We start from the raw sequence: 14,245 nt of genomic DNA, 5'->3' as shown, positions 1-14,245 counted from the left end.
TACTAAATATTAATACACTGTAATATTCTGAAATATCACCCATTACGGTGAGTGCTCTTATCTCTAGCTTTTGTAGCATCTCATTTTCCCACATCATACTTGCAAGCTCCGAGCATCTACATAAACCTCTCTGCTCCTATGTTTCTGGAAACAGTGGTCTGCTGCTGTGTCATGTAGTTCTTACAGAAAATGCTGAAAATTCAGTTTGAACCGTGTCATTTCTAAGTGTTAAAGTGTTGTAAAAGTACTTCTCTGGAAATCCATTGATTGTTAAAGGTTTTGTTAGCTGATAAATGCTGACATTTGTTGAAAAGCTGTTTTGGCTATGTAAGGAGGACAGAATGTGCATGCAGGATATGATGATTAATACTGTCAGTTTTTTTTTTTTTTTTTAAGTTCTTGTCTTGATAGCATGACCATCTACAGGAGACTGTCTTGAAATCTATTGACTTAAATAATCACATAATACTTTTTTGTATCCCTACATACATAACTTTGTGCTCAGATGAACATCTGTTGTGAGAGAGAGAAGCTTCAGGAGAGATCTTGCTATGGTCGCTGTTGGCTTGTCTGGTAATAGCTTTCTTTTCATTCTCTTTCAGCTGTAAACACCAGCAGATATGCTGAAAGCTACAGAATTCAAACCTATGCTGAGTATGTGGAAAAGAAACAAAATTCTACACATGCAAAGCGGAAGTGGGTTGAAGATGGCTGGAAAGAGGTTGAAACAAAAAGGCTGAAAACTCAGTATACAACATATGCATCCCAAGAATCCTTCAATAATGCAGTACACAGGTCTGTTTAAAATGTTGATCTTTCTGCCACGCATGATGACTATTGTATATTTTTATAACACTGAAATCTTGAAATATATTGCCAGATATTAGAAGGTCATGAGGGTTGGGAGGATGGCATAATGGTTGAGGTGTTTGCCTTATAAACACAAGGTGCAGGGTTTGAGTCTCACAAAGAATAATTGGCTAGGCTTAAAATGGCTCGCAAAGGCAGTTAGCCTAGTACTAATCTATGAACCTATGATCCAGTATATTTTCAGAGAGAAGGATAGGGAGTAGCAGCACATTAAATAGGTAAAATTGTAATCTTAAAGGGGCATTATATTTCAGGAAGAGAGATGCGTGAATGGGAGGTGGTATTTCCCAGGATTGTAAAAGGGTAAAATATGCCCTTATAAAGCCAGGGCCCAGGAGTTGAGCGTTTGTTTTCACAGTTGCTTTGGACAGTCTCCTGCAGTTGCTGCTAGTAATCTCTGAAGGATTCCTTTCAAGAATGTGTGGACCCAATGTAAGCAAATTCTCCTGTGATACCAGAGAATATAATCTTGTTAAAACCACACCACTTTTGAATCCACAATCAATAAAATGCAGTACTTGATTATTTTATCTTTTCAAACTAATATATTTGCTGAATTGCTTTCTTGGTTACAGAATCCAAATCAAGTAGAAACTCTAAGCACAGTTTGTTCATATTGTTCATATCAACCAATGAGATTATGCCACCTCTGAGAAACTGACCTATATAAATACTAGAAATAAGATTGCCAGCCGTCCCGTTGTCAGCAGGACACTCACGGGTTGAGCTGCCTCATCCCGATGCCCGCTGTGCAAAGTAGTGGGACTTGAAAAGTCCCACTTTTCACTCGCACTGAATTGCAGTGGAAAAGCCACAATTGCTTCCAGGTTTTCCACGGTAATTCAGTTACGTCACCAACCCGGACCTGCAGGCAAAGCTGCTGCCTGCTAGGTCTGGGTGCTTTAATTCATGCAGCAGTTGGCTGCAGTTCATGAAAGGAGTGAGGATTGGGGCAGGAAGAGCCCTGCAAAGATTGCGGCTATAGGAGCATTTTGTTTTAAGCGCTTCTACAGCTGCTAAAAAAATGAGATTTGTTTTTTTTTGTATTATACTAAGTCTTAGAGAAGTTATAAGTAACTTAGTATAATACAAAAAGAAGTTATTTTTCTTTCTCTCGCTTCATATTCTGTCATTTGCTGAATATGTTATAAGTGAAGGCAATGCAGATTATTTTCAGTTTAGAGCACATGACTTAATTGACGTGAATGCAGGAGGTGGAGATTGCATTATATGACTACTGAAGCAAGAGAATATTAATGCATTACATTATTCTGAGCAGATAGATGTCTATCTTAAAAATGAAACACGGTGGTTAATCACTAAGTAAGGATCTTGTTTTAATCAATGTGTTTTAAGTAATGCTTCTATATGAAATGTGATCATAGGATGTTCTAATAAGTACTTACTCCACTTTCTTTTAGACCTAAAGAAACACCGATAGTGTGAAAGATGGTAATTTATTACTTGTCTTCAGTTTTATAAAGAATATATATATATATATATATATATATATATATTTTTTTTATTTATTTTTTTTTTCTAACGAGCCATCCAGCCATCCATTCATGCAGCCAGTCAGCCATCCACCCATTCATGGAGCCAGTCAGCCGTCCACCCATTCATGGAGCCAGTCAGCCGTCCACCCATTCATGGAGCCAGTCAGCCATCCACCCAGTCATGCAGCCAGTCTGCCATCCACCCACCCATCCATCCATCCACCCACCCATCCATCCAGTCATTCATCCATCCAGCTGTTACTCCCACCAACCAGCTAGCCACTCCAGCAGCCAGCCAGTCAGCTAGCCACCCCAGCAGTTTCTAGCTAGCCACTCCAGCAGCCAGCTAGTCAGCTAGCTAGCCATTCCAGCATCCATCAGTCATACCCCCATAACAGCATCTCCTTCACCGCTCCTGTGGTGATGTCATGGTAGAGGGTGTGGCCAGTGTCATATTGGCCACACTCCCATGTCCCACTTTAACACACTTAAAATGTGGCAACCCTAACTAGAAAATGTTTGAAGTCGTAAATGTGATAAAAATCTAAAAACAGTCTGTGCATAAATGCATTTTACTTAATTCTGATGTAAAACTCTTTCTCTCAAAAATTGAGATATAGCATGCAATTCAGGAACATGACAGTGATACATAATTAAAAACAACAACATTTTTTTTACAGTTCAGCAGTGGTTTATGGCATCAGTTGTCCCTGCTGTAAATACTGTATGGGACATACTACTTGCAGAATAAAGATAAGAAATAGAGAACACATAAGGGACTTGAGTAATGCCTTCTCTGCAAATACTACAGCTGTACATTTTAATCCATCCCATTCATAAGATCATTGTCTTTTAAAGCTTGTTATATAACATTCTGCTAATGCTGAATTGCATTGTGGTGAATCTCGTGTATATTAATCTCATTAAAATAGAAGGAGACTTCTATATTTTTCACTTAGTGCACTTTATAACCTGAAAAACCGTAGCAATGAAGTAAATCAGAAATTTCTGATTTAGATGCATTAGATATTTGTGATTAGTTATTTGTATATTTACACATTTACCTTTGTTTTATGATACTGTATTTATGTATTCATACATATTTTTGTCTCTTAAGTCCATTCTTCAAATGCAGCACAGTCTGTTGCTCCAGTAGCACAGAGAGATAAAGCCCTGACTTCAGCCCAGCTCTGGTTTGCTTACTGCATCAAGCAGCTAAAGGATTGGCATGGAGGGGTGGGCGTTACCGTACCTGGGAAGGTGGGATGTTTGTGGGTGTCTTTTGTGGCAGCCCCTGTTGGAATCTGGAGATGATGTGCTAAGAGGTGTGGTCCAAATGGGAGAGGGGTTAGAGACATGGCTGAGCTGCCGCAGAGGCAGGGCAGTATAATGTACATCTCCATTGCAAGCCCCGGCCCAAATTTGGGCATTGGACCAGGGGTTGATTGGAGTGCCAGTAGACCCAACAAGGGGTATGTGGAGCACTAAGGCAGCTGTCACAGTGAGAGAAGGAGAGAAAGAATTAAAAAAGTGGCTCAATCTCATTGAATTTGAAATAAGCTGGCTAAGCTAAATATTCAAAAATTCAGTTATGCTGAATTTCTGTTTTCTCACTTTGAAAATCAACCAAAGAAAATCCAACCAGTATCAGGAGTATGTATCCTACCAGGAAGGAACATTACCATAACAGAAAATATCCTACACCAGATGTCAGAAGATATCCCCATGAAGCATTCATGTTGGGAGACCTAAACCGTGACTGATAAATAGCAGTAACCCTAAAGACTCCATAAACTTGAACGGCACAAACAGACAATCCTTACTGGACTAAATTCTAACAAACAAACCCCACAACATAATATCATGTGGATAGTTACCTGAAACTATCAGAGACCACATTTCCAACATACATAATGAGACAGCAACATGGTTCACACAATCAAGTAATCTACAACTCTGTACATTGTGTCACCAGATTTATCAGAGACATTTATCTTAACACTCACCCTCTATACTTGGAATGTTTTAAGAACATTACCCATTGAAAAAGCAACTGCTCAGTTCAACTGCACCTTCCAAAAAATTCCAAATGAATTGGCGCCAGTTAAGACAAAAATGATAAAAGCTAGTACAGCGCCATGGCTCACAAAGTAGCTCATGCTGCAGAGAGACAAAGCCTGGACGGAGTGGTGCAAAAATAAAACTTAGTGTGCCTACCAAAAGTTTGCACATTTCCAAAACCTCACTAAGTTCTATGTTAAATAAGAAAAAAATAAGTAATTGGGCTGCCAGCCAAATACACTCCGCATCTTACGTCACATGTCCTCAACCATCCTGATGGCTCCTCTAGCCAGACTTCAATTAGAGAGTTACAGTGATACCTGATCAATATCTGAGATCAGCAAGCCCAGCCTTGTATTGTCTGGCATTTAGCAAGGAGCTGCACTGATGGGTGGATCAACTTCAAAGAAATAAAGGCTTGCCCCTCAGAGAAACCAGACTGCAAATTGCAGCTAAATCTGAAAGAAATGCTAGCAGTCCAATATTGCGTCCAATCCAGTGGAACAGTCTGTGTGCTGAAGACCATGAACATAATCGTAGACAACACAACAGTAATTTAGTTTAGTATATCAGCAAACAAGGGAGGTTCATTCTTGACATCTCTGTGGGCTAGCTATGCAGATTTCACAACTAGTACTAAAATTGAATCTGTTAATTCATAGCAACTGTTTTATCCATTTAGAGGGCAATCCAATTAAATTAAGTTTTCAATTCATTTTACTTTTTGATGATTGATCAGCCTTTGTTTCAGTCAATATACACTTCCAGATTAAAATATTTAACACACATTAAAATCCAAACGGCAAGTCTAATGAGGCGATGTCCTTCGTATTCATATGCTGCAGTATTCATAACATGAGGGAGTCCGCCTCTGGCTGACTGGTATGTCCAGCCAATATACTTAAGTCTGTGTGCTACTGCAAGGTACGTGCGACGCACATCACTCAGCGTATGTCTGCCATAAAGAGACTTCGGGTATAAAGAAGACATCAGCATGTACCTACCTCAGAACTTTTTTGCCGCCTGTCTGACTGCCAGCTCTGGTCATCGCTCACCAGAGAACCCATGTTTATGCTTCAAATAAGTACCCCCTTGGGGTTTTTTTCTTTTTTATGTGGCTACTGTGTTTTTTTTTTTTTGTTGTAAGTACATGTCAGGAAGGACAAGGGTCAGTGTGGAAGGCAAACTCCACATAAAGACTCCCAAGAGCTTTGCTTATTTTGCTTGGGTCTAGACCACAGTCACATGTGCTTTGCTATCTGCAAGACCTTTGTTCCTAAAACCGTCCATAGCCACCTAGCGTCCTTTAGGTTATATTTGTAGAATTAGTCTCTTAAACACATAGCTTGAGACATGGAACCATCATTGGGCCCTTCAGAAGAGCCTCAAATCAAGAAGGCCAAGAAGCCTCGGCCTGATACTACAGCTGCTCCCTCTATTCTGGGCTTCCCTCCTGAGTCTGATGTAGGTCCGCAGGCCACTGCGGAATCTGCAGAGCCTCCTTCGATGGGAATGGTGGTGGAAGCCATCAAGGAATCTGTAGGCGCTTCCCAGAGGTATTTGCAGGCATCCGATTCAAGTGCCGGGGGGGCACAGCTGGTTATCTCTGAAAGTCCGCATGGCATCACATAGATTGTTGTACATGAAGATGTTCCTACAGATGTCGTGGAATGCCACCCAACATCAGGCCCTTCTACCTTTCATCGCCTGGCTCCTGAGGCTGCAAAGAAAAAGAAACTAAACATGTTCAGGAACAGGCTTCTGATCAAACTCCTGACTGGCAGGCCTTTACCCAAGGCCTCTTTATTGCCTTTATGGCCCTCTGCCAGATGTCAGATCCTTCTTTTCTGGCACCGGCCCTTTCATTTTTCTACCCCTTTGAAGACGCCTGCAGAGGATGTCTCTTCTTAGGAGGAAGATTCATCAGGGTGTGAATCTTTGGCCTACTCTACTCAAATTACTTTTCCTCTGGGTTATGCCTACCCAGATGAGGAAATCTAATGGTATGGATTTCCCAGTGGAGGATATTTCCTTTGGAGAGACCATGTTGAAGATGAAGGACTTCTTTAAGTGGGATTGCTGCCAAGTTTCTGAGATTCAGAAGAGGTACTATGACCTCCCCTAATCCTTCAGCCATCCCTGTAGTCCTGCTGGCCTTCTTGGATGCGTTCTCAGCAGCTTCCAAGTGCTCAGACTCCCAGCCTCCAGCTCCAAAGTGCCCTGATGGATTTTACAAGGTGCATGAGGATGCAAAGTTCCTTTATAAGGCACCCTCCGCTGACCCAGCTACTATATCAGTGACAGCAGATAAAGCTACCAAACTTTTACCCTCCACCTCCCTGTTTCCCCTCTGATAAGGAGAGTAATGTCATGGAGAGACTGGGGTAAAAATTGTATACTTCTACAACACTGGCCTTTATTTATTTGCATTTATTTACCGGGATGGTCCAGCTGGGCCAGAAGTGTCCATTTTCAGTGGAGTCCAGGGTAGAAAAGCTCCACATATAAGACATTTCACATACAATGCAGAATTTACATTGATAAAGACATTTAGCACATATTGGCAGCTTATACAGTTGGTGAAAAAAAAAGTGCATAAGTAATCGTTCTCAAATCAAAGATATTATACAAGCAATACAGAGTTATATACATGAGAACATTTCATATCGGTAGTTTTCAGCTTGCAAAATTTATATAGAACACGTCATGCAGTTGGTGCAAAGCAGATGTAGGAATTCAAGACTAGGTATGTAAACTTTTCACACGTTTAGGAGGTGTAATAGCTGAGCAATAGGCTATACGAGTCCTGTTGCAGGAATCATCAAAGTCAGTGGATACTGTTGTAGTTATAAGTGGTGGTATGATATTAAGGTTGGCTGCGAGAGTCCCTGAATGTCTCGTCTGATTCAATGGTAGGGTATGAGGGTTAGGAAGAGAAAGAAGTAGACAGGAGGGATCAATGGTAGGACAATGGGGGTTAGTAGAAGAGGGAAGTGGACAGGATGGAGAGGCGGAGTAAGTAAAAAGACAAGTGGATGTGAAAGGAGGATGGCCAGAGTAGTAGAATGGGGGTGAGAATAGTTGTGATGGTTGAAGTTGGGTTATATGAGGTGTGATATTAGCACATGTGCACAGCCAAGATAAGGAGAGGGGTTGAATGTCTTGAAGAGGGTTACTGAGTGTGTGAATCTTAAGTGTTGGGGGGGGGGGGTCCAAAGTTTTGTGATGGTAAAGGAATAAAGTATCTGGCCAGCTGAAAGTTTGGGTTTTTCTACATTTACGAGCAGTTGATTGTTGGATCAGAGTTAGCATGGTATAAAGTAAGTATAGAAGATAGAGCGCGGCACATGGATGGATTATGAATGAGTTTGTGAGCTGTAGTTAGTTGGATAAAAGTGTGATAGTTGGGGAGTTCAAGCCATTTTAGGCTGTGTGATGATCAGCAGTGGTGGGATGAGTAGGAAGCATCAGTTACAAACTTAGCAGTTTTGTTGTAGCGTGAGTCTAGTTTGGAATTTAGAGAGGACTGAATGTTGGTGAGGAGGGGGGCAAGGGAAAGGCAGGCTGATGCACTGTGTAGATCTTTGTGTCAGTAGTGAGTGCCAAGCTTTGATGTATCTTTTTGACATTGGACTGGATGTGCAGGTCGAATGTGAGTATTTCGTCTGTGATGACACCTAGGTGTTTTGTAGTAAGTGCAATGTCGATGGTGATACCATTTAGAGATTAAATGGTGAAGTTCTCTTTTTGTAGGGGTGTGGACTTTTGGGGGCAAAGATTACTAGTTTGGTTTTGTTGGGGTTCAGGGCAAGATGAATATTAAACATCCAAATTTCGGTGGAGCTAAGGGCATTTTGGGTGAGTTGGTATAGTTCTGAGGAGTTGTTTGCAGTGCAGATGACAGTGGAGCCATCTGCGTACTGGATGGCTGAGCATTGAGAGAGTGTGGTGTGGAAGTTATTGATAAATATGCTAAACAGAAGTGGGCCTAAAATGGAGCCTTGAGGAACACCAGTGGTGGTGTTTAGGAAAGGTGGGTAAGAGTTGATTGTTTCCTGTTAGTGAGGTAATTAGTGAACCAGTTTAGAGTTTGAGGTGAGGTACCTATGTTAGAGAGTTTTGTTAGAAGTAGAGAGTGGGATATAGTATTGAAAGCTTTAGAAAGATCAAGAAATAGTGAAGATACGATTTTACCATCATCACGGGCTCGGTTGACAGTGTCCATGAAGGATATGAGGGTAGTGGTGGTACTATGTCCTGGCCTAAATCTGTGTTGGGTGGGAGGGAGGATGTGGTTGTGATTTAGATGGTGAAGAAGTTGAAAATGAATGGGGCGGAAGTTGGTGGTGTCTGTGTTGGGGCCCCCCTTGTGTAGATGGAGGATATAACTCTATATAACTGTATAGAGCAATGAATTATCAGACTCACATGGCCAAATATTCCCTGGCTGTTATGGCAGACGCAGTGGAAGCCCTGTCAGAGCTTCCAGATTCTCCCAACAAAGCCAAGCTTTCCAGCATTCTTAATTCCTGCTCCCAGGTTGCTAGGCACTCCATCAAATGTGGTTATGATGCAGTAGAGGCTTCTGCTAGGGCTGCAGCTACAGGATCAGTCCTGAGAAGGTATTCATGGCTTAGATTACAACCCTTACCAGATGATATCAAAGTTAAGGCTCATGGATGCCCCTCTGGATAACAAGGCCTTATTTGTCACTGCAGCTACAGAGCTATTTAAAACTCTTCAGGAAGAAGGGAAGGAACTCCAGGATTTAAAACACAGCTTTGTGTCCCCGTCCCCTGCTTCCAGAGAAACTGCCCAGCCAGACCAACCTTTGTTAAGAAAGCTACTAAATCTGTCCCACCCCAAAGGTAAGAGGGATGCTAGGAGACCAGCTCCTAAGTTTGCTGCTTCCACACCTTCTCATAAACAGCTTTTTCAGGCCAAACCTGGTAGTCTGTGACTACCAGGTCCCAGATCCATCGACCTCCCTTTCTCTTTGCCTCTCTCTTTTTCTCCCAGCTTGCTAACCGGTAACCCAGGACTCTTGGGTCCTATCCATCAGTGACCAAGATTACTTCATGGTATGGGAAACGCTTCGTACCTTCAAGGGAATCCCACAACCCCCACAGGAGCAATTGGAATTCTTTCCACTGTTCCTCTCCTCCTTTCTCAGGGCAGTATCCAAGAGGTGTCACCCAACCAAAGAGAAAAGGATTTTACTCCAGGATGTTTTTGGTCCCAAGAAAGGAAGGCCCCTGGCGGCCCATCTTAGACCTTTCCCATTTAAACACCTTTCTAAAAGTTCCCACCTTCCACATATTGACTCATCCTACTGTACTCCCTCTTAAACTTCCCCAGGCTTTCATGGTATCATTGGACATAAAAGATGCTATCTTCACATCCCCATTCACCAATGGTTCAGATTTCTTTGTTTTTCTGTGTCTTTCTCTTATTTTCAGTTTTGTGCTTTGCCCTTTGGTCTATCTACAACACCAAGGGTATTCACAAAATGTTTAGCACCTGTTACAGCCCACTGCAGACTGCAGGGCATACAGATATTTCCATATTTGGACAACCTGCTTCTCCAGGCCCCATCTCCAGAAATACTCCTGGACAATCTTTCGTAAGCAATGTCCCTTCTGAGAGGGCTAGGGTTTACCATCAACCTCTAAAAGTCTTCCCTGATTCTCTCCCAAGATCTTGTCTTCCTGGGGTGCAGGATTCTAACAGGTACAATGATAGCTTGTTTACCTCCAGAAAAGATCCCGTCTCTTACCTCTTGTTTCCAGGGCGTAATACCACTTCAATCCCTGACCACCAGGGAGTTCCTGTGCCTCTTGGGGTTCATGGCCTCAACTATTCCAATGATTCCCTTTACCAGATTACACATAAGGAAATTTCAATGGTTCCTGAGAACAGTTTGGAAGCAACACACTCGCCCTCTAATTTGTTGTCCCCTTCCTACCCTGTTTGACAAAGGAGTTAGAGTGGTGGATTTTCCAGGTCTAGAGAAATCCAGGTCTGCCCCTTCAACCACTTCCACCCACCTGGGATCTGACATGGATGCGTCAGACACTGTATGGGGTGCAACACTGGAAAACTGGAAAGTCACGGATATGTGTACCCCCTCCTCAGACAAAAGAACACAGCATAAAGGAAATGAGAGCTTTAATCTTTGCCCTCAAAAATCTTCAAGTCTAGGATTTCACCAGGTGTTCTAAGGTGGTTCACAAACAATACCACAGTCCTGCGGTACAGCAAGAAGCAGGGAGGGACAAAGTCCTATATCCTCTGCAGACTGACATTATACACCTGTGAGATAGCCAAGCAGAGTCAGGTTTCCCTCCAGGCTGTTTACATTCCCTCAGCTCAGAATGTGTTGGCACTCTAAGCAGGTCCATGACTCAATCCCACAAGTGGATATTGAACAGGGATGTGTTTCTGGACCTTGTCCATCAATGGGATATTCCTCAGGTAGATCTTTTTGCCTCCCTCATGAACAGACAGCTTCCCACGTATAGTGCCAGGATTCCACATCCTGGGGCATGGAAGGTGGATGTGCTGTCTTTTCCATGAAAGGGGATGTTTCTGTGTGCATTCCTCCCCTTCCCACTCATTTTTATTTTATTTTTTATTTTACAGTTTGTTTACTGAGATGGTCCATTGAGCCAAGAAGAACCAGTTTTTAATGAAGTCTCGGGGAGAAAAGCTCCATGAACAACAATATAATATAAAGACAATGCATTTACATTTATGTAATACTGTTGAACGATGGTATTACACAACATGACAAAAAAAATCCATGATTGCAGTGAAAATACAGTCAAAAAAGGCAAAAGTAAAATTTTACACACACACACACACACACAAGTCAATTAAAAAAAGAAAAATCCATTGGTGCATATTCCAGTTAGATTTGTTACAATGTGAAATAACACAGGGTTGACATTACAGTTTGACATGAAATCTTAGCAGAGTTAAAGTAGGATGGGGGGATAAGAGGTGTTAATTGTTGCATCTAAGAAGAGTGGGACAATAAGAAAAAAGGTAGAGCAAGAGCAGGAGTAAATGAGAAAAATGAAGATGGTTGTAGTCAGAGAAGCTCAGTACAATGAAGAGAAGAGAGAAGTAAAGGAGTGTGAGAAATGGGGAAGAAAGAGGTGAGTCGTGAGATGAGAACAGGAACGTTCCCAGAGGATTTTGAGATGGGAATGAAGCAAGGTCTAAAAAGTAGAGTGGTTGTCTGTAGTATGAATAAAAGGCGTCAGGGAGTTCCAGAGACGAGCTAGGTAAAAGGATAGTAGGTGTTTGCCTGGAGGACGAGCAGGCTTGTGCAGTTCAAGCAAATTCTGGTATTGGATCTTAGAAGTCTGTTGGGTAGGTGCATTTTGAAGGAAGAGGCAAGGGAGGGGAAGATGGAGGAATTAGAGTTCATGGGCATGAGTAAGCTGAATGTAGCTAAGATGGTTGGGAAGTTCGAGCCAATTTAGTTTGTGTAGGGCATTGCAGTGGTGGGAGGAGGATTTATAACCAGTAGCAAACTTAGAAATTTTGTTATAACAGGAGGATAGCTTTGTTTTAGAGAAGATTGAAGGTTAGTAAGAAGTGGGGCACCATATAGGAGAGAAGGAATGAGGGAAGGTGTTAGAGAGTGCACGTTTAGTGGTTATGGCGGTAGAGCATGCCTAGTTTCTGGTGGGCTTTCTTTATATTACAGGTTCATAGGTGTGTACTAGGCTAATGGCCCTGGAGCCTATATAAGCATAGCCGAAGAAGATTCCCTGGCATCATGCCACCCAAAGTTAGTTCCCAGCGCCCCTGTCAAGTAAGGCCACTGAAGTGATCCCTGGGTTAAACTTCCTATTGCCCACCCACTCGTCATGATTTCTCTTAGAGGGCTAGTGAAATGCTCTGCTTGACGTGAATGGAAAGTTTGTTCCAGAGTATGGAAAGTCGCTAGGTTAGGAACCTGTCCCTTCAGCATGTTCTGTTTGTTGTGGTAGTGAGGTTAAGGTCCTTGGAGCGTGTGGCACGGAAGGACTGGGATTTCTTTAGGTGTAGCATATCTAGCAGCTCTGGGTCAGACATGGCTTTGTAGGTCAAGCAGAAGATCGCCTTTAAGTAGGTGATGAGAGTATAGCTGGAGTTTTTTTGAGTATGTCCATATAGGGCATATGTCTAAGGCCTAAGATTCTCTTATCGAGGTATTTTTGTGACCTTTCCAGTTGTAGGTGTTTAGTGAGGTACATACCAAATGTAGCTTTGTATTCTATAATAGGTCTAATTAGGGATGAGTAGAGAGGGATTATGACCTCTTTCTTCCTGGATGAGAAACCTTTTGTAATGAGATGTGCCACATAGAAGGACTTTCTGACTACAGTGGCAGTGTGGTTATCAAAGGAGAGGTTGCAGTCAACCTGTGTCCTCAGGTCTCTTATCACACCTTTGGTGTTTAGTGGGCTACCGCCTGTGTGGTAGTTCATGGGCACTGAATTTTTGCCAAAGGGAATGACAATGCGCTTTATGGCATTGAGCTTAAGGCCATGGTTCTGGCACCAGTCATTGGTGTCATTGAGGCCTTTTTGTAGAATGTCTACATCAGACCTCAGTGCTTCGCCAAAGATAACCTGCAGCTGTCACCCCAGGGATTCCGCATACTGGCCAAGGCTCTTGCCACCCCTATAATTCCTTTTTTAAGCAATGTAGTAAAGACAAAATTACCACCACAACAGCTACAAGCAAGCAAAATTTGACGGTTATGCTACTTAACGCTAGAAGTCTAAATCTCAAAATGCACATGCCCAAAGCACTCCTTAAAATGGAGAACATCAACATCTGTGCAGTGACCGAGACCTGGGTCAAGGCTCTGGAGAGCACCCCAGCACTACCAGGCTAAAATTCATACCACACCTTGTGGCCCCCTAAACCTGGACCGGAGCACTAAAGGCGGTGGTGTCTCCATATTCATAAAGGTTATGCACACCTCCAGACTAGTAGGCCAACATAACTCATTAGAGATGCTTCAGGTACAGCTAACACTGGGTAAAACTGCAATCCAGGTTGTAGCATGCTATAGATCCCACACCATGTCCCAAGACTCCCACTCCACATTCCTAAACACACTGGAAAATATTAGGGTACAACCCAATACCCTTATACTGGGAGACTTTAACTACCCCTCCATTAACTGGGAAAATTGCTCATGTACCAACACACTTGCTCAACATTTTCTGGAATTCATTAATTCTAATGCCCTGGACCAACTCATTCTTACCTCCACCAAGGGTAGAAACATCCTTGACTTGGTCATTACTAACATGGGTGACCATTGCTCTACACCAGTAATCAACTCCTCCCTGGTCAGATATGACCAGAAGCTAATCACCATGGATATCCACATCCCACCCTCACCCCCCCCTAAAGGAAACCACTGTAAAAAACTTCTCCAAAGCCAACTTTGGGCTTCTAAAAACAGAGGTGGCTAACCGCACGACACCCATACAAATGGAAAATAGGTGCATGACTACTGAATCATACACCCATGCACTGTATGAGCACATACACAAGTGCATTGAATGGGCCATACCAAACAGAACGAAGATGCTCTCCTCCAAAAAAAGGAAGCCAATCTGGTGATCCCCCACCATAAACAAACTCTACAATAGAAGGAAAAACTGTTGCAGAAAAGGGTGAAGTCCCAAGACTGGAACAACTCCTTTATTAGCCTCAGCAAAAAACTGATCCATCATCAATTCCTCCAAAGCTAGCTATGAAAATAAAATTGCTGCAGATTCTAAAGACAACCACAAGGCATTCTA

General features: G+C 42.5%; 1 long non-coding RNA gene across 1 annotated transcript in view; it reads left to right on the top strand.

Moving 5' to 3' along the window:
• The first annotated feature begins 606 nt into the window (after nt 1–606).
• LOC122816552 overlaps nt 607–14,245 on the top strand; it is a 270,547-nt gene continuing 256,908 nt past the window's right edge. The window contains exon 1 of the long non-coding RNA XR_006367087.1: nt 607–795. This is a non-coding gene — a long non-coding RNA (uncharacterized LOC122816552). The remainder of the gene's footprint in view (nt 796–14,245) is intronic.

The sequence above is a fragment of the Protopterus annectens genome, chromosome 12.part0 (genome assembly GCF_019279795.1).
Source record: "Protopterus annectens isolate FY-2018-M chromosome 12.part0, PAN1.0, whole genome shotgun sequence".
Taxonomy (NCBI): domain Eukaryota; kingdom Metazoa; phylum Chordata; order Ceratodontiformes; family Protopteridae; genus Protopterus; species Protopterus annectens.
The sequence above is the reverse complement of the archived record's forward strand: the minus strand, read 5'-3'. Positions and strand labels throughout refer to the sequence as shown.